The sequence below is a fragment of the Argiope bruennichi genome, chromosome 3, assembly GCF_947563725.1.
Source record: "Argiope bruennichi chromosome 3, qqArgBrue1.1, whole genome shotgun sequence".
Lineage (NCBI taxonomy): Eukaryota > Metazoa > Arthropoda > Arachnida > Araneae > Araneidae > Argiope > Argiope bruennichi.
The window spans coordinates 99,437,964-99,465,267 of NC_079153.1; positions in this window are offsets into that span (position 1 = coordinate 99,437,964).

The following is a 27,304-nucleotide window of genomic DNA, read 5'->3' on the forward strand; positions in this document are numbered from 1 at the left end:
TCACCATATGTATTACAAGATTTACTACAAACTATTGTATCTATTTAAAAATTACAAGTTAAAATTACCTAATATATGATTGGATAGTTTTCAAATTACTGATAACTTGCATTTATTAATTTTAAATATACATATAAGTTAGGTTTACTATTTTAGTGAGAAATTCACGCTCGACAATAAAACTATAATTGAAACATCTACTCGTTGACTTTAGATTCAAAGTTAATCCAAACAAATGAATTTGACTCGTTTTCCTTGAAGAAATGCATATTAGATCAAATCCAAAGGCCTATATTATATTATATATTAAATCAAATCCAAATACTTAGCAACACATTGTCTGAGACAGTAAATAAAATTATTTTTAACTTTTAATTCTCATATCAAAGTGGCTGTCAATAAAACTCAAGAGATCAGTACTGATCTGAATCTTCTTATAGTTCAAAATATAGATCTTGCACAAGCTTTTGATTTAAAAATATATCATCAGATAAAACTTTGAAATTATGATCCTTTCATTTAGGGATTAACAGTCACAAAGAGATTAAAAAATATTACGTGTGTTTCAAAATCAGAAGATAGTGCGAATCACAAATGCACCCTGCCATGTCAATTTCACTATTATTTTAAAATTAATGGACCATAATAAAAATAATTTTGCCAAATATCCTCAAACATTATCTCTTATTCGTAATAAAGTTAATAAATATCTCCGTGCATTTTATTTATTATCTCAAGTTCTCCAAAAATTAGTCATTTTGGTGAATGCATTCAATCAATTTCAAACGATCATGAAGTCTCCTATTATATTTCAAATATGAATGATTTTTATTGAATTTTTTTGGACTCATTCTTCCGAACTTGAATTTTGTACGCAGCGTCGTTATTCACGTGACATCCTAATTAGTATTAATAGTCAATCAACTCTTTCCTCAAGCAAAATGCTTTCCTTTCGATCAAGTCAAAGATCCATCCCTTTCAATGAACTTAAAACCTTTCTGTCTTTAAAAATATTAAGCTCATCGCTTTCTCTTTCTGTGTAAAGCAAAAAACATGCAATATTTAAATTCATGTAATTCTGATGTAGAGGATCACGGTTTTTACTAGGATAGTTTTAACTCGAGTCTTTCATTACATTTGGAAAAAAGGAAACTCTTTTAAATTTGGAAATATTGTTGTATTTAAATACATTTAAATTGTTTTGGGTTTTCAAATATTATTCTATTCGAATAAACATCAAATGACTTCTAAATACATACAGATTGAAAAATATTTTAAGCAAAACAATATCTTCCAATGATAGTTACTCAAATTGTGTGCCTTAAAGAAAAAAAATCGACAACAGAACGAAATCGACAATTTTCAGAATATAAATATGTTTTGAGACTGTCAGAATTTTTGCGTCCTCGTATTGTGTTACGTGTAATGTTTGTCGTTTTATTCTTGCAAAAATTGTAACGGACAGGAAAAATGTTGAAGAACACCGTCTTTAAGTTGTCAAAAAGAGAAAAATGGAAATAACACAAGATACCAAAAAAAAAAATGACGAATATTGCAGAATGTATATATGACATTTTCCTAGGAAGATAATTTAGAAGAGAAGCACAAAAAAAAAGAAAAACAATAAACATACTTATCTTTGTTAAAACATGTTTATTGAATGAAGAAATAAAGCCCACTAAACACATTTACATAGAGAATCCATCAAAATATAAACAATTATGATCATATGGTATTTTCGCTTTCTCTTCAGGGTTAAAATTCATTGCCAGGACTACGTGACAATTTGTATCTTTTCAATTAATAACATTACTTCCACAGCTCAGACTAATAATATTGAAAACGCCAATTGTTAATTTTACTAAAAATATGAGGGGCATGATAAAGTTTCATTTTTTCAAAAGTAGTTTTAAAATAATTTCTATCCCCGTCAAAGAATCCTATATAATGTTCAACTGAGACACGGATAAGCAATAATAGTAATGGATTACATATTATTAAAGACTTTAAAAGAAAGTTTACTCAAAACAATTCTTGCACATCTTAAATGAGGGCAATTTTGATCACAGAATGTGTGTTTAATAATAATTTGAACACTATTATAAAAGACGCAATTTAAAATTAAGTTATATTAAGCATATAAATAAGATTGATACTGACATGCGAAAAATAATTTCTTTCTTTGGTTCACCTCAAAATGAAGTAAAAAAAAAATAATACCAATTATTATAAATATCCCAATGAATAAAAGAATGGAATAGGCATTTAAAATATCTATAATAAGTCATTAAAAGAAAAATGATCAATAAATTTAAAATATATTCTAAAAATAAATATAAATCCTCTAAAAATATCTTTCAGAAGAATAAAAACCGAGTTTTAATGATTTCAAAATAAGTATATTTGAATTTATTTTAGATGAATTCTCTTTAGTCTAATTCCAATCCTCAATTACTACAAATTATCCCGACGTAAAATTCCCCAATTTAAACTAAACTATCCAAATGTTCTAAAATATAAATTTTAAATATTTTCAAAGTATTCTAGAAACGCGAAAATTCAGAGAAGTAATTAAAAAGAGAGATGAACTGATGAGAAACCGGCAAAGTTTCATTTTAATGAGGGATGATTTCTAACAAAGTTTTGATTCAGTACCGTTTACAATTAACTACCCATCACGATTTAAGTTAAAATCGTTCATTTTTAATTGACATGAGCTACATCAATTAACTTTCACTCCTGAAATACTTTCCAATTATATGTTTTGAAAAGCGATTATAACCCCGTCAGGTATTTAAGTCATTATCGCACTTAGTCATCAGAATGTCTTTATTTCACTAAAAATATGACAGTATAATTTTGCATCCGCGATTTAACAGTGTAGATTATATGTCTTGTTGAACAAACTTTATTTTGAAAATCATTTTAAAGTTTGTTTCGATTAAAACTTTAAATGAATGAAATTTCTCTAGGATATTCCTAGAATTGATTATTATTAAGGATTGATGAACAATGCTTTATGTGTTAATGATATTTCACTGAACTGCATAACTTGTATCGATTGATGTTTAAAATGAAATCGGAAATTTCATTTGTTTCCAACCATTGGAAAATTTTGTAAGTAATTTGGTTGCTGAACTAAACATATGTGCTGAATTAGATATTCAATGGGGGGAGGGGGTAAATATGTTATTATTTATTTCTAGTATTCTTTGAAATATGCAAAATGTATTTCATTTATTTGCATGTTTATATTATTTTTTTTTATTTTCATATCAAATTACTCCTCTATTAAATTTACAATTTTGCATTCAAGGTTACAATCATAAACTAAGTTAGAATTAATTTTATTCTATCATCTGATACGGAAAACTTATGAGTATTCTACTTCTCATAATAGTATGATAAAAACACCCATGCACTAATATATGCTAATAAGATAATTTAAATGCATGAATTTGTGTATATTCGAAATCAATAATAAAAAAGAACTTTACAAAGCATCATGACAAAATACATCATGTAAAATTACTTATTAATATTGAAATATGCAATGGAAATTATATATAATCAAATGAATAATAATAATCGTAAGAAATCTACAATTTCTCAGCAAAACAATTAGGAGCTGAATATTACTTCAAATACATCCTTAATTTTGTATTTTAATATAAACTATATATTATAATTTTCTAAATAAAAGCATCCGATGAAATATTATCTCTAACGAATCACTTTGTATATTAAAAATTAATAGAAACAGTGTGCATCATGGTTTTTATTAAGAGTTATATTTAAATTAAGAATCAATGATATGAATTGTATAATAAGAAACGAAACGTGTCAAAACTGCAAATATTAAGAATATAAATGCATGGTGAGTTTCAAAACAAAATCTGTTTTCAAGTTATTCTTGTCTATATAAAAACCTTATTAGAAAAAATTAAATCATAGAATAGATTAATTTAATTAAATTAATTGATAACCTTTATAATTGGTTATTAAAAGTTATACATTATACCTTAGAATTCATATGCAAGCTTATTCACTTACTTTAAATAGTTTAAGCATAAGGAATGTTTTCCGAGAAATTTCATAATTCCTGTTTTAATTATAATCAAGATTTATCTTCAAAATGAAGGAATGATGGAACTTTTTTATAAAATAAATTATGCCTATAAAAAATAAGAAAAATTAATTTGAAATTTATTCATACTTAGCACCACACGATATCTCCGTTTCTAGAGCTCATGTGGCCCCTCTGATTTATTCACACTAAAGATTATATGTAAGATGAATTATGTAAAAACATAATTCAAACAATTAATATCTAAAATTGCTTTGTACTTTAATATATCCAAATGTTCCTTTGAATTACCCATTTTCAAATACTTCTGAAACTTTGTCGTGTCTTTTCCATGATATGTTCTATTGTGTATAGCATATGTGACTTTTTGAATGCATTAGAATTCTGTATTGCATTTCTTTGTAAATATTTTACAGTGAGGAGGAAGTTACTCAAAATAATAATTTCTATTGATCTATGTGTCCTCTAGTGGGCTTTTGAATTTGTAGTTTCTTTGACAAAACTCAACAATTACAAACATATGTATTGGCAACAAAAACTATCTGGAGAATGATGATTTTGTTGTGGAATGCGGATGGCCAGATTTTTTTGAAGTTTTCAAACAAAATAACTTACATCAAAGAAAATGGCTTTCATCACGATCACTTTCCACAACTTCAGCCAGATGTCAGGTTTCAAACTGACTGTAGAAAAAATTTTTCTTTTAATGTCAAGTTGCATTTCCTTTCCAAGCATTTTAAGAAGATGGGCCAGGAAACAAATTTCTGACTCCAAATGTAAACTAGAAATGACAAATGCACGAGGCACGAAATACAACCTGATTTCGGAGAATATTAAAGACTCTTAAGGGACTGTGAATAATAGCCCACCATCTGCCTATGTGAGGAAACAAAAGGCAGGGAAAAATTCTCAGGTGCAAAATATTTTATTGTGAGGATGTGTAATTTCACCTATGTCTTTTTTAAGGCGATATTTTTTAATATGGTGTTTCTCTAAAGGTCAGATAAAAAAAATATGTTCATGTTTTTCTTTCACATTTTGTAATTACCTCAGTCTTCTATAAAGAAATCAGAATCAAATTTTTACATTCAGTAAAGTAAAAATTTTCCATCCCCCACAATATAGTATACACAATTATAAGAAAAGACTTTGAGAATCGTATTAATTATTTATAATATGTTGAAAATGTTTTTTTTTTAAATATGGATATAATTTAACTAAAAAAGTGTGTTATTAAAAATCGTATTAAAAAATTAATATTTTAGAGGGGTGACATTATTATTCAGTGATCCCTGGAACAGTTATAATATCGATGGAAATATTCTAATCTGGATTTTAATATAAAAATACAAACTCTTAAAAGTATGAGCAAATTAAATAAAAATACTAGGCAGATTTTTTTAAATTTAACTTTAATTTTTTAATTCTGTTGTTTTTAATATTTTTATCCGGTTTTACACAATATATCACTTCAACATTTTCTATCTAAAAGTGTCTATAAATTTAACAGTTTGAGAATATTTTTAAAAAAAGCTTTCGTAAAACAACGCATTATCCCTTTATTCAATTTTCGAACGGATTTTCAATTGATTAAGTAGTTCTAAATCTATAATCTGGAAGGATATCTGAATTCACGATTGAGTTTCCTGGGTGCATATTTCAAGCTATTCCTTTCAGAACTTCAGTTTCGTCTACAATGAAAACATCACATTTTGAACACGAAGCTTTTAGTTTCATTACTAAAATTCCTTTCTACTAGACTTTGTACGTTTTCTGAACATGACGTAAGAAATAATGTTTGTAAAATACTGGTAGAAACTTGGCAAGCACTTGAAGTAGAAGATTTCTTAAGATACCACTAAATGCTAAGTCAAAGAACAACATTAATATAAAATAAAATTTGAGATTTTTTTTTATAAAACTTTGAAATTACAGCAAAATAAAATAAGAGAAATATAAAATATTCACCAAAATATAAATTTTTTTCTTATTTATTATTACTTTATTTTCAAAAATAGAACAGCATTTTCTATCAAAACAATCTAAAATTTGAAATAAAAACCTTATAAATGTTGACACATTTTATCCCATAAAGTTTAGAGTATTATGTAATCTCTAACATCACATTTAGTTTCATCAGCATTTCAAAGTTTCAGAAAGAATTACTAATTATCACCTTTACATTGTTATATCTGTGTGTCCTCCAGTGCTACGACATTCAAACCTTAGCTTTTTATTATACTCAAACTGCTACGAGAATCAGAGAAGGTACTTAAAGTAATTCTTTTTCTAGGAGTCATCTGAAAAAAAAATAACAAAAGGAACGTAACTCTCCAGAAAAAGGCATGGCAGTTCTTCCCGGATATGAGAGTTGGGAGATTTGGTCCCAAAGGAGAGGTAGAAAAAAGATGAAACCAAGTGACATCTTTTCCCCCGATAAAACGTGTTTATTCTGCGGGAAGAGAAGGTGTAAATGTACTATTACCCATCACTAGGCAAACCCAATGACATTTCTTACAGATGTTCATCCTATCGATAAAGTACGTCGTCTTATTTATTCCGTCTTAGTATTACTCAGATATTCTTATTGTAAGTTCCTTTCCATGTATCTCAGTTAGAAGAGGGGTTATTTTTATACATATATATGGCACAGTCTTCTCACTGTTGATGATATTTAGGCTTTGAAAATACATCAAAATCTCATTTTCTATTAATTACGTGTTATGGAAAATTTTAATATTTGTTCAGTTAAGTAAGAATGCTATTTTGGTATAGATAGCTTTATAATGCATAGAAATGAGAAAAATACTTCAATCATAATGAAATGTCAATGAATTTGTATTACATAGACTGAATATGTTTACTTTTAACATATAATGCACTTTCCTTGCACAGTATGCGATAAATTCATTCAAACAAAATTATTTTGTTAAAAATATTTATTCGAAATTAAATAAAAACCCTAAAAGTATAATTTTTTGAATAAGTTTATTGTTATATAATTAAATCTCTTACGATATTTCAAAAACTTTATGAAATTAAAAATAATTTTGATAAGATAAATAATACTGCATAATATATATCACTTTGATAGAAGGCATTTAGTTCTTTGTTAGGTGCACGAATATAATATATAATATTGTTTCAGCTTCTTTTCTTTGTAATGATTAACAAAGAAAATATATTTATAGATTTTTTTCAGTAAAGAACAAGCCCTTTTTGTTCATTTACCCATTATTTGAATAAGATGTATACTGTTTTACATCTTATTCAAATAATGGGGAAATTTATTTGATAAGTAAATTCCTTTATTTGATTGAAAATTATGCTAATACACATGCTTGATTTTAAACAGTGTAAATTCTTATCTATTGGTAGGCGAAACTAATTTAAATGGCGAAATATTAAAAATGGTTTCATTGAAAACACTGAGTAGTTTTTGAACTTAGCAACAGCTGAAAAATTTGATTTAAGATTATAGTACTTCTTACAAATGTTAGGTGCTTTCATGTGCAGAGTCCCTGTTTAAACATAGTTTTATATAAAATACGATTAAATCTTGTATGGTTATGAATTTTCTTCAGTCCATACTTTAGAATTTCATAGAATAGGAAAACAATTTTATTTTATATGATGAGGATGTAAATTCATTTTAGTTGGATACATTATTTAATTTTATTATTGCTTCTTAAGATCTAATATTTCAATGAATTGTTTAAAAAAGGTGAAATATTTTCAAGCAAATGTGTCACAAATCAAGTTCTGTAATATATCAATTCCCTTCAAATAATGTCTCGGAAAAGATTAAATATACATTATATAAATAATATTGATAAATAAATAAAACAGATATATATATATATATATATATATATATATATATATATATATATATATATATATATATATATATATATATATATATATATATATATATATATATATTTAAATTTGTTAAATTAGCATTTTTATTTTAAAAAGAACAATCAAATATATTTCATATTTTGTTAGCTGCGATTGTAACTTTTTTGATGAGCTTAAATTGAATATACAGAATTTTATCAGTGCGTTGTATTTTGTTGAAAAGCATATGTCGGTGAATAGAAAACTCAAAGTTTGGTGAAATATTAAATAAGATAAATTTCAATTTTAGTTTATAATGCAAGTCTGCTATTTACGTATTGGACCACTATGGAAAAAAAACGAAAGGAAAAGAAAAAGAAGAATTATTTTCAGAAACTTTGCTTTTTCCCTTTAAATAAATGATTCTTATTTCAGACTATTCTTACAGGCTGAAGTTTATTATGTAAATTCGATGGGAAAACATAATCAAAAGAATATAATACATAAAAAAACTGCTCTTTTTTATGATGTGAAACAAATGTAATTTTAAAAGTGTTATTCTTCTGTCGTCGGTTTCTTATCAGCATTTGAAAATCTGCAATATCTTATATGGAAATTCTGGCGATTTTACATTTTTGTGATGCGTATCTGGATTCTGAAACAACTTGTTTGACATTATTTCCATTTGAGATGAAAATCATGATTCTATTTAAGATCTAATTTCTTCTTTGACATCAAATATAACTTTCGCTTTTAAATTGGGGATTCTAAAATTCGGGATTTTTTTTTTTTATTTGTCTCTTATGAATGTGCATATTTTTATTATTTATATTTATTCTTGGAATAAAGCTCCAAAATCAAAGAAATATTGTTCCTTATTTGTTTTTCAAGAAATAAATTATCTAAATAATACAATAATAGGGAGTATTTGAATTTGCTACATATGTATGATAATACATTTAGAGTATTATTATGAATGTAGGGTTTTTTTTATCTTCTCTTGAGATTTTGAACTATATAATTTCATTTTCATTTTTTTTCTAAAAGAAAAGAACACTTTTTGTTTAATTTCATTCAATGATTAGTATATCATTTGCTAAGATCTTTGAAATTTCTATTTAATTTGAAGAAATGGTAGTTAATACTATCACTTAGAGAAAACTCCAGCAGTTTAGATTTTTTTGAAAATTTTCTTCTTAAGTTTTCTGTGGATAACGAGGGAAGGGCGGCTAATTCAGCCACTTGATGGTGGTAAATTTAAATATTTAACAAAATCTTGAGACTAATTCTAATAAGATTCTATAGTAACGTCATCAGTTAGATAAATAGCATTTCCTGTGGATTAAGATAATTGTTTTGCTTTAAATCTTGAATCATCTTATTCATTTGATTCTAGAAGTTTTTTTCTTTTCTTTCGTATAGTTATTTAAAGAATGTGATGCATTGGTATCCAAAAATTATCTTGAAAACTTTATATTATAATTACTTCGCAATTGTATTAGTTAATAACAAATTATTTTCCTGACAAAACAACTTAAAATTATTATTTCCTATCCTATACGACAATATGTGGACTTCTATACACATCTATGACGTCGAATTAATATTCAATTTCTTTCTACGTATACTTCAGCAACTTTGCAGTGACATGTTAAAATTCATCGTTAATGATTTTTTTCAAATCCTGTAGGTTTGCAACCTCTGATTGGTGTACCAACCAATGGGTGGTTGGGGAGGAATCTGCTTTCCAAATTATGTCCGAAAGTTTCTTTGCATTTGAATAGATGGCTTTGAACCAGTCTGCACACTGATATTTCTATTGTGGCATTCTATTGTGGTATTTTTCATCAAATCTGGGTCATATGGAAAACTGAAAATTAAAAAAAATAAACTATACGAGCAATTCTATCATATGCTGAAAATAATTTATTATTATCTATTAAGATAAAAAGAATATTGATGGGGAATTTAATATTCTTCAATAATTTGATGTATTTCATGATAACATTCATGATTCTTGTATAATTCGCATAAGGTTTAAAAAACGAAATTTTGTATTTATACAATAATACCGTAATAATATCAGCAAATTTTCGTAGCAAATTTTCCTTGAACACAGACAGCAATACAAAGACTTTCTTCCAATTTATACCGATGGGTCAAAATCATCTAATCGTGTCTCTTTCGCTGTTGTCTTACCAGATACAATCATTTCTTTTACACTTCATTCCTTTTGTTCAATTTTTACGGCAGAAATTACTGCGGTTTTATATGCATTAGAAGAAATTTCAGAGAGACAGGCAAAAAAGTTTATTATTTATACCGACTCTCTAGGTGTGTTACAATCGCTAAAATCATTTTATCTTCGTCGCCATAATCATCCTTTGGTTTTCAAAATTCTAGATATTTTTAACAAACTGACTTCTCGGGATTTTATTATTTTATTCTGTTGGGTACCCTCTCATGTAGGAATTCTGGGCAATGAAGAGGCAGACAAGGCTGCTAAATTGGCAAGTATTCCAGCGTTCACATCTATTCCTGTAAGCGACTTAACTAAGCACACTAAAAGGCTTCTTTATTCCAAATGGCAAGCTCAATGGGACCTTGAAACTAACAAACTACATACTATTAAACCTCATGTACAACCGTGGCCTTCATTACCTAATCGAAAAGCAGACACAGTATTAACCCGTTTACGTATTGGACATACGAGATTCACCCATCTCCACTTGTTACTAGGTGAACAACCACCTCTATGTTCCCAGTGTGACCGTCAAATGTCTGTCCAACATATATTGTCAGAATGTCCAAATTTCAATGCTAAACGTTTGCACTTCTTTCAAAATACGAACACTCCATTACCTTTCTTACTTGGTAAGACACCACATGTTCAAATTTTTGCATTTTTGAAATCAATAGGTTTTTATCCACATATTTAAGTTTTCTTCATCTCTCTCAAAAGTTTTCATATTGTTTTTATAATTGAAATTTTATATTTTAATTCTGAAAAATACAGTTTGGCGCAGCATAGCCAAAATCATGGCTCTTGTGCCAATAAAATCCAGAAATCCAAATCCAAACCGTAATAATAAAACAAACTGATTTTGTGAAATAAGCATTTTATATAATAAGTGATTCAAAAAGGTCCTATAATTTATTTCGTTGTGGTCGTTACAATAAATATAATCCATAATTTCCGAATGTTAATTTAAAACTTGATATACAATAATAAGAATTATAAATGATATAGTAGAATTAAATTTTTCTTAATCTCTCAAATATCTATTCAATTAATGCATATAATTTTTTTTAAAAATCACCTTTTTACCCAAATAATAATTTTTTTTCTTCCATTTTGTCTCCCAGCGTTCGGAATTCATAGTTTAAATATGAGTCGAAGTTCAAATGCCCGATTTATATTGTGCAATATTCTAATAGAAACTATATATAATCATCCTGCATGCTGAAAATATTACATTAATTGAATAGTTAATTTTTCAGATATTAATAAGTCCTCATTTTAGAAATGTCTTTCACAAATTGAGTAGTTTCGATGTGTGATCGAAAAATAAGGCTATCATCCCCTTTCCAAATCAACCAACATTTCAGGACAGAAATCTTACACTCGGATCCTTCAATTGACTAACAAATTTGTATCTTCTACAGAAAAAGCTAAATTTTAACTGAATGACCTAAACCTCAAAAAATATTCCTTATATTACCATCTATATAAACGCTGCATTGATTTATTCCTTCTAAAATCGTTTATAAAATCTTACTCTGATATCTCAAACAAAATATATAAATATTTAAAAAATAAGATATCATATATTAAATAATAGCATCAATAAGAAAGTGAAACTACCTAGAAGCGGGGAAAAGGAATTTCATGTATATATTCCTTGCCATAATTAAAATTTGACTTGCCAAAATTTATAAATTTGCTTTAAGATTTATTCTATTTGCTTCTTCATTTCCTTGAATTATATTTCGAGAAAATGCTTGAAATAATTTCTTTGTAAAGAAATAAATTTAATGCTCATACCAATAAAGCACATACTTCTTCTTTCCTTAAACTATCCCAGAGATTAAGATAAAATCATCCTCATTTTAATTAAACTGACAGTAGAAAGTAGCAAATCTGGATTTGTAGAGGTTAATCAAATATTAAAAATTAATAGCAGCATCATGCATACTACAATATATATATATATATATATATATATATATATATATATATATATATATATATATATATATATATATATATATATATATATATATATATATATATATATATATATATATATATATATGAAGGGGATTATTTAAAAGATTCAATGGCGTGTTTCCTGTAAAACTTCAGGGAATCAAGATCCTACCAATCGGGAAATTCAAGCAAAAATTAGCTATGGCTCACAGAAAGATGAATTTGTTTCTGGAAAACGAGACGGGGGAGGGAGGGAGAGAGATATCTCTTTGTTCGCCTCCATTGGGGATGGCATTCACGGGAGCAAACCAATTCATCGCTATTCAAGCGGAAAATGAGAATCCAATAGAACAAGCTTGGCCCAAAACAAAATTCCAACTGAAGATTAGATTAGATCGAAAGGGAAAAGGTGGAATTTATTTCATTAATACAACTGTGCGAATCCCGGAACCTTATAATCAGACAATTATTTTCTCTTTCAGGAACATTCGCTCCAACACAAGTCCTTAAAAATTGCTTTTTTTTTCATTTTAATGGTCTTATGGGATATATATATATATGTTCGTTAAAAGATCGTAGTACACTGCTTGAATCTGGTCTTTCATTCTTCTAATTCATATTGCGTAGCAGATAGGAATATGCTTGAAATAATTCTTTAAAAGGATTAATTAATTAGAATTCCATTATATCTAGGATGGTTGGTTTAATTATTGGTGTTTTGTCTTGTTCATATGTTGAGAATGAAGCTCGAAGGCTTATGTTTAATCTAATAAATATTTCTGCTTTTTTCATAAGCATTATTCCCATCGAAATGATAATGAATAAAATAAACTTCTGAGCTGAAAAATTTTGTAGATAGAGTTGTATTATAAATATTACTTTAAAGTATAATATATTATGAATACATTAGAGATTTTCTTTACTAAAATCCTTCTGAAATACTTATTAAAAAAACATCAATATGGGGTTAGAATGAGCCTTATAGTTCCATATTTAAATACTTTGTATAGACATTTTATTCGTACTTACCACTTCTGTAATAGAACGACATATGTTTTCAAATTCCAGTATTCAATATATGGCTGTCAATTGTTTTCAGATAATTGTATATGCTGATTGTGATTTTAATTTAATACAATAAACGTTTTTTGCACGTGGAATGTTTTGAATACTTTTTGCATGTGAAATTTCAATTTAAATATTTTGATAATGGCTACAAAACATTTAATAAGATTTGTTCCAGAAGATATACCTAAAGGTCTTTCTCTGATTTTTAATGATTTCATTTAGACTTAAAGATTATTTAGAAAAGAATAGATAATTTATGTTGAATATATTTTCTAAGTCCAAAATTTTAGATAGTTAAACAGATTTTATTACGATTGGATTTATATTTATTTGAATATCTGCATAAACTGTTTAGCTGCAAATGAATAATTCATTCTTAAATTTTTACTGATAGATTATTAATGATTAAAACATATGGTTTTTATTCATTCTATTAGAAGCTAGCTAGATTTCTAAGGAAAAAAATATATAAACTATTTATGTGTATTTAACAGACTGCAAATTATTTATTATGTTAGGATAACAAATTATAATAATTTTTAAGCTTTTAACGATATGATTAACTAAATATATATAAATCATTATCATAAAATTAATATGTATCAACGGATTCTTATTTTAATTAGGGTTAATATTAAAAGAAATCCGTTGCCTTAATAATGCTATCTATTAATAAAGCTCTCATATTCCATCATTTATTTCATGCACTTCAATACGCATGTGCATAAAATAAATAATAGGAAATGCTAGAAGTGATGATAATTTTAATTACAACCGTGCAATAGAAATTTGTCACATTTGCTAAGTTGGCGAAAAATGGAATTATAATAGAAATAGAAGAAGTTGTATATTAATTAAATAATTTCATTTTCCTTTTCATTTAGCAAAGAATATTTAAATAGATAAATTCATATTTTTATTGATATTTAATATGTATTATTCATTTTCCTTTCATTGCTTTGCGAAATAAAATTCCATCATTTAAAAAAATATTAAAGAGAGAAATTATGAATTCCACATTTGTTCTCAATAACAGTGGCTTCATATTATTATTACTCGAAATTTTATAAATAATTCTAACTGATAAGCATATAATTTTAATACGCCGTATTGTGATCCCATGTTTTGAACTAAATGTTGCAGCATATTAATATATTTTTTTAACATCAAAATACAGGTTTTGTATATCGTGTGTTGATTAATCTGATAAATCAAGATTGAAACTAAGATAAAGTTTTAATATGCTACATTTACTTTTTTTCTTTGAACTTTCTAAATTAAACCTTAACCGGGAGAGTATCATTTACACTTGCATTTAAATTGGTATTATACACATGTTGTGTGTGTCAAGATTTAAAAAAAATATCACTTTTCTCTGGTTTTATTAATTTATTTTCTTCTTTTAATTGCAACATCATTCACTTTTTCCATCATTATCTTTCCTGCTTTCTATGATGCATACTACTATGAAATGGTACCTTATTGCATGTTTCATATGCATTATTATGGTGGGATATATTAAATTTTTAAATCCATAGAATGTCCATCCAAAAGAGGTTCTATCAAAATCTTCAAATCAACAAATAAAAATCAAATTAGGATTTATTCCACATTTTTCATATGAAATAATCTGGTTGAAAATTATTAATACTAATAATAAAAATCGCTGAGATTTGCTACTTTACTCTCAAAATGTTTTTTTTTCTGGTATTTTCAAACAAAAAATTGAACTCAAACTCATTAGAGCAATTAAAGCGTCTGTTTCCTTGAAAATTAATATATTATTCATAATGGTTCTTCTTCATGTATTTATGTGATTTTTTGCCGGCGTCCTATCATAGGGGTAGCGCGTCTTCCCCGTGATCTGGGCGTCCAGGTTTGGGCATGGTTGTTCTTCCGTTGTTCTATCTGTGAGATGTGTGAATGTGCCCTGTAAAAAGGGGTTGTGCAAGCGAATGAGTGATGTGTGAGTAGCAAAGTCGTACTCTTGGCCCAAGTTGGCACTACTATAAAAACAAGAGACGCTCCCCCACTGGCTTAAATCGCTGTCTTCGTAACAGCGGGCTTGTCCGTGGTAAGTGCCATAAGAAATAACAACAACATGTGATTTTATTTTCACCATTGGCAAATATATAGGTAAGAGCGCTTCTAAAGAGTAGAAAAAATTAAACAACAATAGCAAATTTCATGAAAAAATGGCCTATCCAAAAGCCAATTTTGTGTAACAGTTATCAGAGTCTGTGAAAAAAAAAATCGAAATTTTTTCATACCTCATTTCTTTAGCTTCTCTTAGGGATGATGAAAATCGAATGATTTATCATTCTCGAAAACTGAGGCATGGAGAACATTGGAATTCGTTGTTCGATGAAGCAATATTCTGAGGTTCAATATCGTAAAACACGTCGCTTATCGTTTCCCTTTTTGAAAAATGGTCTTTCGTTTCTCTTAACCTTATGGCGTTTATGGATTTGTGTCCCCCATCACCTTAATCGCGTACATAAATAGAATCGATGTTTTTGATAGAAACCCTTTGCTGTTTTCCACAAGAGAATTTCTCTCAGATTTCTACCCGAGCTTGAAATCTTTGTACTCATTTCTACCCAATAAGGCAATACAGTTAAAAAAAATAACCAAGGCACTAGATGTATGATTATGAAATGATTTATGGTTTTCAGATTGCCCATTCACATTCCCAGTTGAATTTTTTTGAGGTCACCGATTTATATTTTGGGCGTTTGAAAAAGAATAAAAATAGAGCATTTTAGAGAAATTTGATATAATGACTAATATGTTAGAAAAATCAAAGGTAAAATTTAAGACACAAGAAATCTGCAATAATCCAACAAGATGTAAGATCTATTTTATTGTAATGTAAAACAAAAGTTTTTCCTGTATTTTATTCAGGAAATTATTAGTATATAATAATATACTTTAAAATCCTATCATTACACTTTAAGTAGGTTTCTAATCACTCGGTCACAGGATACTATATTTTAATTCCTTCCACTGGATTATCGGCTTAAATCATATACTTTATACATAAGAAGTATGTTATAATTTTGTTGCTTAGTATGCATTTTGAAAATCAATCAAAAGATTATTCCGAGATAAATATTTGTAATTAATGAGAATTTTGAAGCTTTTGCAAGCTTGATTTTCCTAGGGCTGTAAATACGACATTTTCTCTCCTAATTGTAATGAAAGATTTTAGAAATTATAATAACTATACTCAAATTAGGTGTATACATTAGGAAATAGATTAAAGAATCATGATATATCTAATTCATATTATGACATACTTATTTGATGATTGATTAAGAGCAAATAATGAACATAAAAATTACTAAATATTTTTTCACACGAAAACTAAGAAAAAGATAGTTTAAATATAAAAAAAATGCTTCGAAGAAGTCAAAAGATTATAATATATTATAGAAATATTAACGCATGCTCTCATATTTTAATTCAAAATTAAATTTTATGTCATCATATTAATGAGGAAAATAATACTTTTATTTCTAGCAAAGAATGATTGTTTAATGATTTTCTGTTCATTAAAATTAAATTTATCTTAATACTTATAACAGAGTGTCAACAATTACCAAATGGTACTTGGTAGAACAGACGATTTGATTTTGAGTTGGCAAATTTCAAGATGCATATTTAGGAATTCATGGATATGCACTATAGGCGGGTACTTGAAAATTTTAATTAATAGATGTTAATTAAATTTATTTTTCATGAATAACATAAAAACACAATGATATAATTATTAATTTTGCATCATCTAAATATTCGAAAAACTACGTTTTTACTGACAGCGACTTGATGGTCAACAAACTTTAGTTCAATTTTTGATATTGCTTTAAAATATGTTTTGTGGAGTTTAAATCAATTCTTTCTATTGATTTAATGAAAATTAAATCATTTTCCCTGGTTTAGAGATATTCCATCGTATAATCTTCCATGTTTAATAGCTAAGGTAAACCAACTTTTTATATGATATTGATATGAGAATTGAGAAAATTAAGCTACATCATCATGAAGACAACGTGGAATTATAGAATGAATGAACCCAACAATTTATGAGATTATGGGACTTGACTCCATAAGAAAGATGTACGTTGTCTTTAAACAAAACAACCGTAAAAGTCTATAAAAATAACACAGCTTTTACGTTCATCACAATTTGACTTGAAAATCCAGTCTGTCTCTCGGAGTAACCAGGAAGATCTTAGTGACTATCACATAATAATAAGAAAGCATACATGGTTGTCTGTCGGTCTGCTGTTGTCTGTAGGACTAATAGTATGAATTTAAAAATCATTTTTTACCAAAAATAAGTTTTGGGGATACAGAGTGTGCATTTTGAGTAATTATTTTGATATTTCGTTTAGAATCCTAATTTATTTAAAATAATGCAAATATTTGATGTTTTTTCGAAGATATTTAAAGATTTTAGAGTACAAAATTAATTGGCATGCCATTTATACATTTAAAATGTATTTATTTTATATCAGTTAAATGTTATATTATTAAATGCTAATTTTTGTCTCAGGATTTTTTTTTCTGTTAAAAGTTATATATATTCCAAAAACAAAATGCAGAACTGCATTTCATAATCTCTATGATTAATGAAATTTCTAGTAGGGGCCAGTTTTCAGTTTTTATTTTCAAAAATGATTCGGAAACTTACATCAAATACAAAAACAAAACGGCGCTTTCTGTAAATTTCCCCATCCATCTTAAAATTTTACCAATAGAATATCTTAATAGAAGAATCATTGTTAAAGACAGGATTTTCATGACAATTATCTAGAAGAAACATTCTTCAATTTTAATAAGATTACTTCTATTTAAAAATGATTTCGAAAAAAAATGCCTTTATTTTTGCTTAAAAGTCATATTTTATGTTTTTTTAAAAAAATTTTATTCCTGCACGTTTATTAAATTTTCCTAATTAATCCTACATTAATCTTCATTTCTTTGAAATATATTTCAAGAATTATTTAAAATAATTACTTTGCAATCAAATGAATATAATGCTCTTACATTCAACCCACATACTTCACGATTTCTTAAAGCTTTTTAATTATTCGACAATTTCGAAAGAAAAACACTTTCCACCGAATTAATCTAAAGTAAGCAAACAATAATCCTTCGTGAAAATTAATCAAGTATTAACAATTAATAAAGTCTTATCAACTAACATCATCCGACTAAACATTGGGATTATTATTTAAGAGTTGAACAATGTGTCTCCCATTAAATTTCAGGCATTCAAAACCTTCCCAATCGAGAGATCAAGCAAAAATTAACCCACGGAGAGATGAATCTGCATATAATGAATGAAAAGTAGGAGGGGAGAAATATATATATCTGTTTACTTAAATAGTAGATGACATTCATCGGAGTACATTAATTCATCGCTGTTCAACCGGAAAATGAGAATCCGATAGAACAAGCCGGGCGTAAGTTAAAATTCCAACTTAAGATTAGATTAAATTAGATTAGACAAGAAAAGAAACGGTGCAATTTATTTCATTAATATGACTATGCTTTTACGGAACTTTTAATCAGATAGTTATTTTATTTGTACGAAGAAATATTTTCTCCAAATCACCTTCTTTAACGATTTTTTTTTCTTATTTTGATGGATTAATTTTGCCTTCAATTAATGCTTTGAAAAATATGGTAATGTATAATTTAGTGTAAAGTATTTTATTGCATGGATTCTCATTGCCTATCAGACTGAAATATGTATTGGTAATAAGTTTAGAAAAAACAAGTTGTTATAAATTTGTAATCTGAAGCAATCGTTTAAATTTTTTTCTTAGTCTGATTTCTATGATCAGACTTTTAAATTATTAGGAATTAATCTGTTAAAAACATGAGTAATAAGATATGAATAAAAACATTTTGCGCTTAACATATTAATACTAACAAAGAATCGTGAATAGTATAAGAAAATTATTTGTTTTTGTACTTATAAATAACAATTGACTTTATAATTACTCAAAGAAACATCTAATGCTTACTTTCATGAAAAGCGATTTTTTTAATAGCTGTATAATACAAATTTCAACAGAATGTATTCTTTCTTTAGAGAGCATTCACTCCAGGTTGAATTCTTATTATGTTTTAATTTTTTTTTATTTTATTTTTAATGACATTGTATTTTTTAGTGAACATTATTTAAAACAATGGCAAAGAGTTATTTTGAAAACGCTCAATTACTTCTTAGAATCGTATGGCAGAAAAGACAGCCACGTGGACATGAAAATAATTATGAACGAATTGAACAACTTACAGAGGCTATAGTGATAAACAGCGTTCCAAAAATAAAATATGAAGTTCAACATACTCTGCTGGTTAAAGAACGGTGACTGATGATGTTAAAATGATCATGTTCTGGTTTCTGAAATGCATGTACACGCTATAATTGATACATTGTCAATAAAGAATAATGAAGATAATAGTTCCCCTTAATTTTTTAATGCAATAAAACTTTTATTGAAATATTATAGTTAATTGAAATTTAAATAAAAAAAATCAGCAGGAGATGTGGTCATTTAAAAAAAATACTAGAATGTATAAATACAGCAAATTTTGTTAAATAAGTTTATATATAAATAACTTAGTTTCAGATAGTTAAATATTTTTTTTTATAAAATGAGCACATAAATAAGCATGATCAAACATAAATATATACTTAATTATATAAACATAGTTAAATATTTGAAACAATGGGTAGACATAACCTTAAACAAATGAAAAACGAAATTCGAAAAAGGTATTTCCATTCATAGAAAAAGCACAAATTGTTGTAAATAAATATTATATTTTCTTGCACAATGATGATATGACAGAAACAGTTTTTTAAACCAATACATATGTAAAAAATGTAATGGTTATAAAAATTTAATATAAAGGTTATACAAAATATATTGGTTTAATGTTCATAAGGAACATTAGAACACCGATGTTTTCGAAATCTTCATTCCTTACACATCAAATCACCGTAAAAGTTTTTTCTTCTTATGAAAAAAAAAAAAAAAAATTGTGAGCATTTAAAGGAAGAACATGTTTTCAATTCTTTTACATCTCCTCTTTCCTAATAAATAAAAGAGTAATTTTTGCTTAAAGCGAAAGCAATATGTTATTTAATTATTGATTTATGCAGATTTATGACTGAAGTCTATATTTTTAAAATTATTTTTATTGCTCTGGTTAAATTATATATCTTCTATAAAACCATTCTTCATTTTTCACTTATAGATAAATAATTGTTTCGTTCAATATTTAATTCCGTTTTAGAATGTATTGAATTTTTAAATATTTTTCAACATACTAGTTTAAATAAAAGGTAAATTATTTTATTAACATTAAATATGAATCACAATAAAAAGAACAATGCATATAATCTTATCTGAAATAATATAATCCTTATTTGAGAATTTAATTTCTGAAATCTGTTTTGGAATTTGCCCTGAGGTTTTCTTCAAAAATTCTCTTTTCAGTTTTATTTAAAAATTACTCCAATACTTATTTGATTACACATATTACAAAATGCTATTTTACTTATTTAAAAAACTTTAATTTTTATCTATCATGTAATTTTCTAAGAAGTATTTGTTCCCTTCAGAGAAAAAGAACTACATTGATATATAATAATCAATTGTTATGAAATTGATTCTGATTCTGATATAATATTAAATAAAATTAATATTTTTTTATGATTTTATATGTTTCCAATTTTGAAAAATAGTATTCTTAAATGCATTATCGTTTAAACTTGTCTCTATGATTCATTTGATTGCATTTATTGGAAACCAGATATATTATTTATGATAAAATATATTTCCTAATAACCATATAACTCATTATTAGGGTATATTGTAATATCAGGGTACGTCTTTTTTTAAATTTCCGATTGAATACTTTTGAATTTTTTAAGGTATAATGCTTTATTACTTATTACACTGTTAATATCACTTCTCAGAAAGAGATTTTAATCTAACCCAATGGAACCCTAATAGTTTGAAGGAGCATATAGAAATATATCCAAAAACATTCTTCATAGATTTCTTCAATTTTTTAAACATGCAACCTACTGTAGAAAAAAACTTTCTAAAATCATAATTCTAAAAAAATGTACTTATTAAACGTATAATTCGGTAAATTACTTCACGTGTGGCATACATCCATGCAGATTTCACAAACTCTGCAAAAATAACTAATGGAAAGTGAATGTCTTTATACATAATTCAGACTCATTTCTTCATCGTAATAATTCTTAACTGGAAATGTTACTTATTACTCATCTATCCTTGAACAGGAAACAATTCATAAATTCTTTATATACCTATAAGTACTTAGATATCATTAACTTTGACCGTTAGACCTTTAATCTTTTACACATCCAAACGCAAAAGTTACCCTTGAGTATTTAACAACTCCGAAGTACCCAAATCTTCTTTCATTCGCAATAGGCACGGTGTTTAAACAACCTATCTAAAGAAGAATGATCTGGCTTTCTTGAAAGAGCGTAAGGACAGAAAGGGTTATTTCCTCGCCGAAGAGTGCTTAAGGGATCAATTGTTTTCCTAAAGTCTTAATGTCTGGGACGTGAAATCGAGATTGAAAGCCAAACAAAAAGTAGTTTGTTGCACTTATCACTCTGAACGGAACGTGAGTTTTTGAAAATTATGCTGTCTTAACACATTTTACGTGTAGTTTCTGCTAACTGTATCAAATTCTAGTCAGGGATGTATGTAGCTAATTTCCAACTTCCGGAAATTCATTCCAGGAAACGTGTGATGCATAACGTTAGTTTCCACGGTAATTATTTTAGCTGTTTAGTTGCCATTTATATATTTCATTAACTGCACATTTTTTTTACTGTCGATATACCTGAATCAATTAATGCATTTCCCCCTTTCAATATAATGACTTAAGCATTTAATGTTTTGGAGCACCACTCTAATAAATTACACTCCTGAATTAATGCGAATATCAACTTTTAAATTATCATTTTTTAAAAAATTTGCATATGTTATGAAATTCCTTACACATTTTATCTCAATTTTACAAAATATGTTGAACATTGTAGTCTCTTATAATAGGGAAGCCAAAATTTTAATGTAATCAATTATTCAAATTCTAATTCTAATACGTCACTCTTAAATAATTAAAAATACATTTCTCTGTTTCTATTTTCGAAAAGACATCTGCTAATTTTTAAATCGTTTTAAGGAGACAGTAGACTTCGAAATAAGCAAAAATGAACGAAAATGTGCAATTTTATTTTTTTTTGTTTCATCATCAAAATATATGTTTTTATATTCAACTAAAATAATGTTATGAAATGTATCGTTAAATAAAATAAATATTTGAAGAGTTAAGAGGAAAAATGTACATATTAATGACTTTTCTCAAAAATATATTGCAATTAGATTCAAATGTCATTGAAATGTTTCAGGTGCCTTAATTTTTAAGGAATTAAATGATGATAAAGATTTCGGTCAAACATTTAAAGGAAATGGGGTATGCATTTTATGTTTTAAATTTTTTAGATAGTTAAAAGTCCATTTTAATTTTAAAAAAACATAAAATTCCTTTGAAAATTCAATAAATGTACATAAAAATATTTCTAAGAGATTAGCATTTAATTGGAATTAAAAAATCATAAGAGAATTTGATCGAAATAAAAATATATTGGGTAATAAAAAAAATAATAGAAAAAATTAAAAATTAAGACGCCTCAGTAGTTCTTAAAATTTATATTTCTTTATTTTTTTTTAAATAATATATTTTGTTTTAAAATATTTTTTCAAGAAATTGACGTATTTATATTTTAATATATATACATAAAAAATGTCATAACCCTGACTGAATAATTCCCAAAAGGGTCTAGTAGAAATATAATCTAGCGTAGTTTTAAAGGCTGTGATAACTTTTTTAATTGGTAATATAAATTTCTTATTAATCTCCCGATATTACAAATTATTTTTTTTATAAATTATGCATACATACATATGTATTATTTATTTAAAAAAAAATTTAGTGTTTGCTTTTTTGAGATGATAGTGAATAAATTTATTTATTATGTATTTTAAATGAATGTCAGTTCATATACTCATTTTTAAACTGAAGATATATTCTGAAAAAAAAATCTAAAAAGTGAAAATATCAATTTATAATGAAAGAGTACGCGCTCATTTAGAAACAAAAATAAGAAATAAATAAATGCGATTCATTAAAAATTGGAATACATTGAAAATAAGCTAAATGTTTGTACATAAATAGGCACACTAGAGTGAACATATCAGACCTATTCTTACAAAAAGATTAAAAGAATTCATAGTGTATTGTTAACAGATCGATTGTGTATGATCTTATTGTGTTTTTGTATCCAGGTTTGTGAATTGGATGCCACGTACTACTAATGTTACATTTTTTGCTATGATAAGATAAAAAAAATAAATAAATAAAAAATTAAAGACAGAAAGAATGAAAGAAAATAAAAAAGAAACGAAGTCTCATGATATACATATGTTCTAACACTTTCAAGAATTTAGCTTACTACTGAGGCTGATTTAATTATTTGAATACTTATATTTAAGAATAGAATCTTTCAATGTATGACACTTGATTTTATTGTGTTTTTGAACAGATTTGTCTACATGGAAATAAATATTGTTTACATGATTTAAGTATACTGCGATATATCAGCATAATTTTTATACTTATTCAACTATTTTCGAAAGGAAAACAGAATACATTTAATAAAGGGCAGTTCTTTTGGTAATAAGAAATCGAATTGAGAAGTTTAATTAATATTTTTAAATTACGCCATTAAGCTTTCATAACGTGAAATGATAAATTAATTAGTGACATGAAAATTTTAAAAAAACCCTTCAATTATTATATTAAATCCTTTATTATTGTTCAAAATCTAATTTTTTTTATTTTAATTATTAATTTTATCTTATTCGAGTCTTGTACGTTTTTATAGTAAAAAATAATTTTAAAATAATTGTAATAAAAAATAATAATAATGTAAATTTATAAAATAATTGTAAATGTATAAACTTTTTTTTAAATAATGAAATAAAAAATGACTACTAGATGGCGCCTCAAAATTTAAAATTATCAATTAATTGATAGTTAATTTCTGAAAATATTAAACTAAAATTTCATTGTAGAGAAAGCATAAACACTTCAAAATATAAACTAGTCAACAATTCAGGAAATAAATGACTACTTAATTTCATGGTTACTCTCATGGAATAAATCCAATTGGACATAAACGTGAAAAAATAAAAAAAAGCAATAAAAATTCATAATATTCATAAATTTTAAGAACATTTTATTACAGTACCGAAAAAAACACTTTGCCTCTTCAATATCAGCATAAAATAGAATCTGCAAAGGAAAAAAGAAACTGAAAAAATAATACCATGCATATGAGAAATTTAAATTTCTGCCTCTTACCTTTCGGTAATTGATAGGTAGAAATTGAATATTTCGAAAATGTCTATAAGTTATTAGACACTATTTTGTTAAATTCTTAATGCGATCATAAATAATTGGCGTGCAAGAAATGATTTTAAATGTATTTTGAAACAATTGTCTGTAAAAATATATATATATAATTGTTGTACAAAGAATATGTGTTGTGTGTGTTGTGACTTATGGCACTTTACAAGCCGGCTGACAGTTATCTGTCAGCGATTTAAGTCGAATGAGTGTCTTTTGTTTTTTCAGTAGCACCAACTAGGGCCAAGAGTGCGACTTAGCTATCACACGTCACAACCTTTTTAACGAGGCGGACTTCATTCATGCATTTCATTCTCTCATCTACAGAAAAAATAATATTAAATTGTAAAAATGTGAATAATTAGTATACTTATCAAAGTATACTTTTCCTGAAATATGTGTAGATGTTTCTAAGCTATGGAAGTGCTATCTTTAACATGGTAATGTTTATAAGTGTGTACCATATATATAAATTGTGATGTTAGATGTGATATTTATATTCAAAACATTCTGTAAGGGGATGTTCTATAAATTCAAACTATTTTATCATTAGATGAAATGCTATCAAACTGGAACAGGGCTATTTCTTCAGTTTTGAGCGTTTACTGAAGGAAATTAAAGTATTTCAAAATATTAAATGAATGATATAATTTGAAAATAATGATTTCATATAGAAGATAGAAAAATTCATATCAATTTCATTTTTGACGAAAAATTAATCAATCTTTTAAATTTTTCTTTAATAAATTTATAGCAAATTATTTTACAAAAATCGTTTTCACCCACTCTAAAACTCAAAAGTAATATTTTTAATAACATCAGTTTTATTTCAGTAAAGGTTTCTGTGAATTCAATAACATTTTAAATGCAAATTTGAATATATATTAAATCAATGAGTTTCATTGTGAAATTTAATGAATTCATATTCGTGTTTTGTGACGATATTAAATATATTTTTACCTTGAACATAATCGTTGCTGAGAAAATTTTAAAAGTTAAAATTGGATGAATGAAGAAAGCCTAAACTATAATCTTATAGCCTCCTTTTGACTAGAAGTTCGAATCTACAACAATTATTCAAAAATATATTACAGTTTCTACAGCATCCTTAGTTTTATTAAAACATATTTCTTCGAATAATATCAGAAAATAATGAAATTTTTAGAGCAAAATTGAAACAACTTGGCTTATAGAGTTTCTGCCCAAGATCAAAAACTTTTCTTGGCAATGGAAAAGTAGAAAAAAAATTATCCAGACTCAGAATACGAGAAGTCATCGTTTTCTCTTTAAATGAAAATAGCATCGATGTGTTTACTTCAGAAACTTGATGCGTTGAAAAGTATAAATGTGTCAAAAACTGGAAGTATAAGATTAGGAATTTCAGAAACATATCAAATCTAAGGCAGATGCAACACCCTTAAAATTACATTTCTGTCAAAGTGAAAATGGCAAATATTTTCTTCTGCAGATGGTATGTATTCGTTTATTCCTCTTATTCTGAAATTATATATTAACCTTCTAGTTTTCTAAAAAATACAAAAATATATGAAATGAACGAAATTACATTTTTATTTGATTTATTATTCATGGCTTTTATTAATCTCTTGTATTTCAACAATATGTGAATAAAATAGTATTCCAACATTTATTGCTAAATGAAATTCTAAATTCTTAACTAATATTTTAAGAAGATTATTTAGTTTTTATTGAACTGAAAACTCTTCTAATATAAATGTATTTTATGTGTAATATCAGTTAAGGCGATTAGAAACAAAAATGCAGAAACTGCCATTTGCTTTGATTTAAAATGCCATTATGTTATAATAAATGCAATATTTTATGAGAGTACCATAATTGTGTTCTCGATCGTTCATTAAATAATTTCATTTTTTTTCATATTGATCTATTAATTAATAGGTCTTAGTAGAATAGTATAGAAGTTAAGTGAAAGGAATATTTTTTTAATAATAATTTCTTATTCCTGGATATTATTAATATTTTATACTTCACCAATATAAATTCTTAACTAATACTTTGAAAATATTAATTATTTTTTTACCCGATTAATGTCTCTTACAACATAAATATATTTTATATGTAATGTCAGTTAGGGCGATTAGAAAAAAGCAGAAATTGTGAATGGACTTGATTTAGAATGATGTTTTTTGGAAGGATAATAAATTCAATAATTTATGGCAGTCATAATCATGTTCAGTATAGTTCATTAAATAATCCATTTTTTTCATATTAATTTATCAATTAATCGGTTTTTAGTTACAATATGTGTGTAAATAAAATGATTTTGTACCCTCAAACTATTATAAAACATCCCTGATGAGTCCACCAGCAGCTCAAAAAAGAAACATTATTCTTTCTTTAAAGAGATACGGATATTTTAATTCCTACATAAGTTGGAACTAATATATGCGAATAATATATATATTTAAGACAATATATACATTTAAGAAAGCTGTGTCATCCATCTTCCTTTAGATTTATTATTTTCTGAATAATTTCTTTCATATTAATGAGATTGTTCAGAGTAATGTATGAAA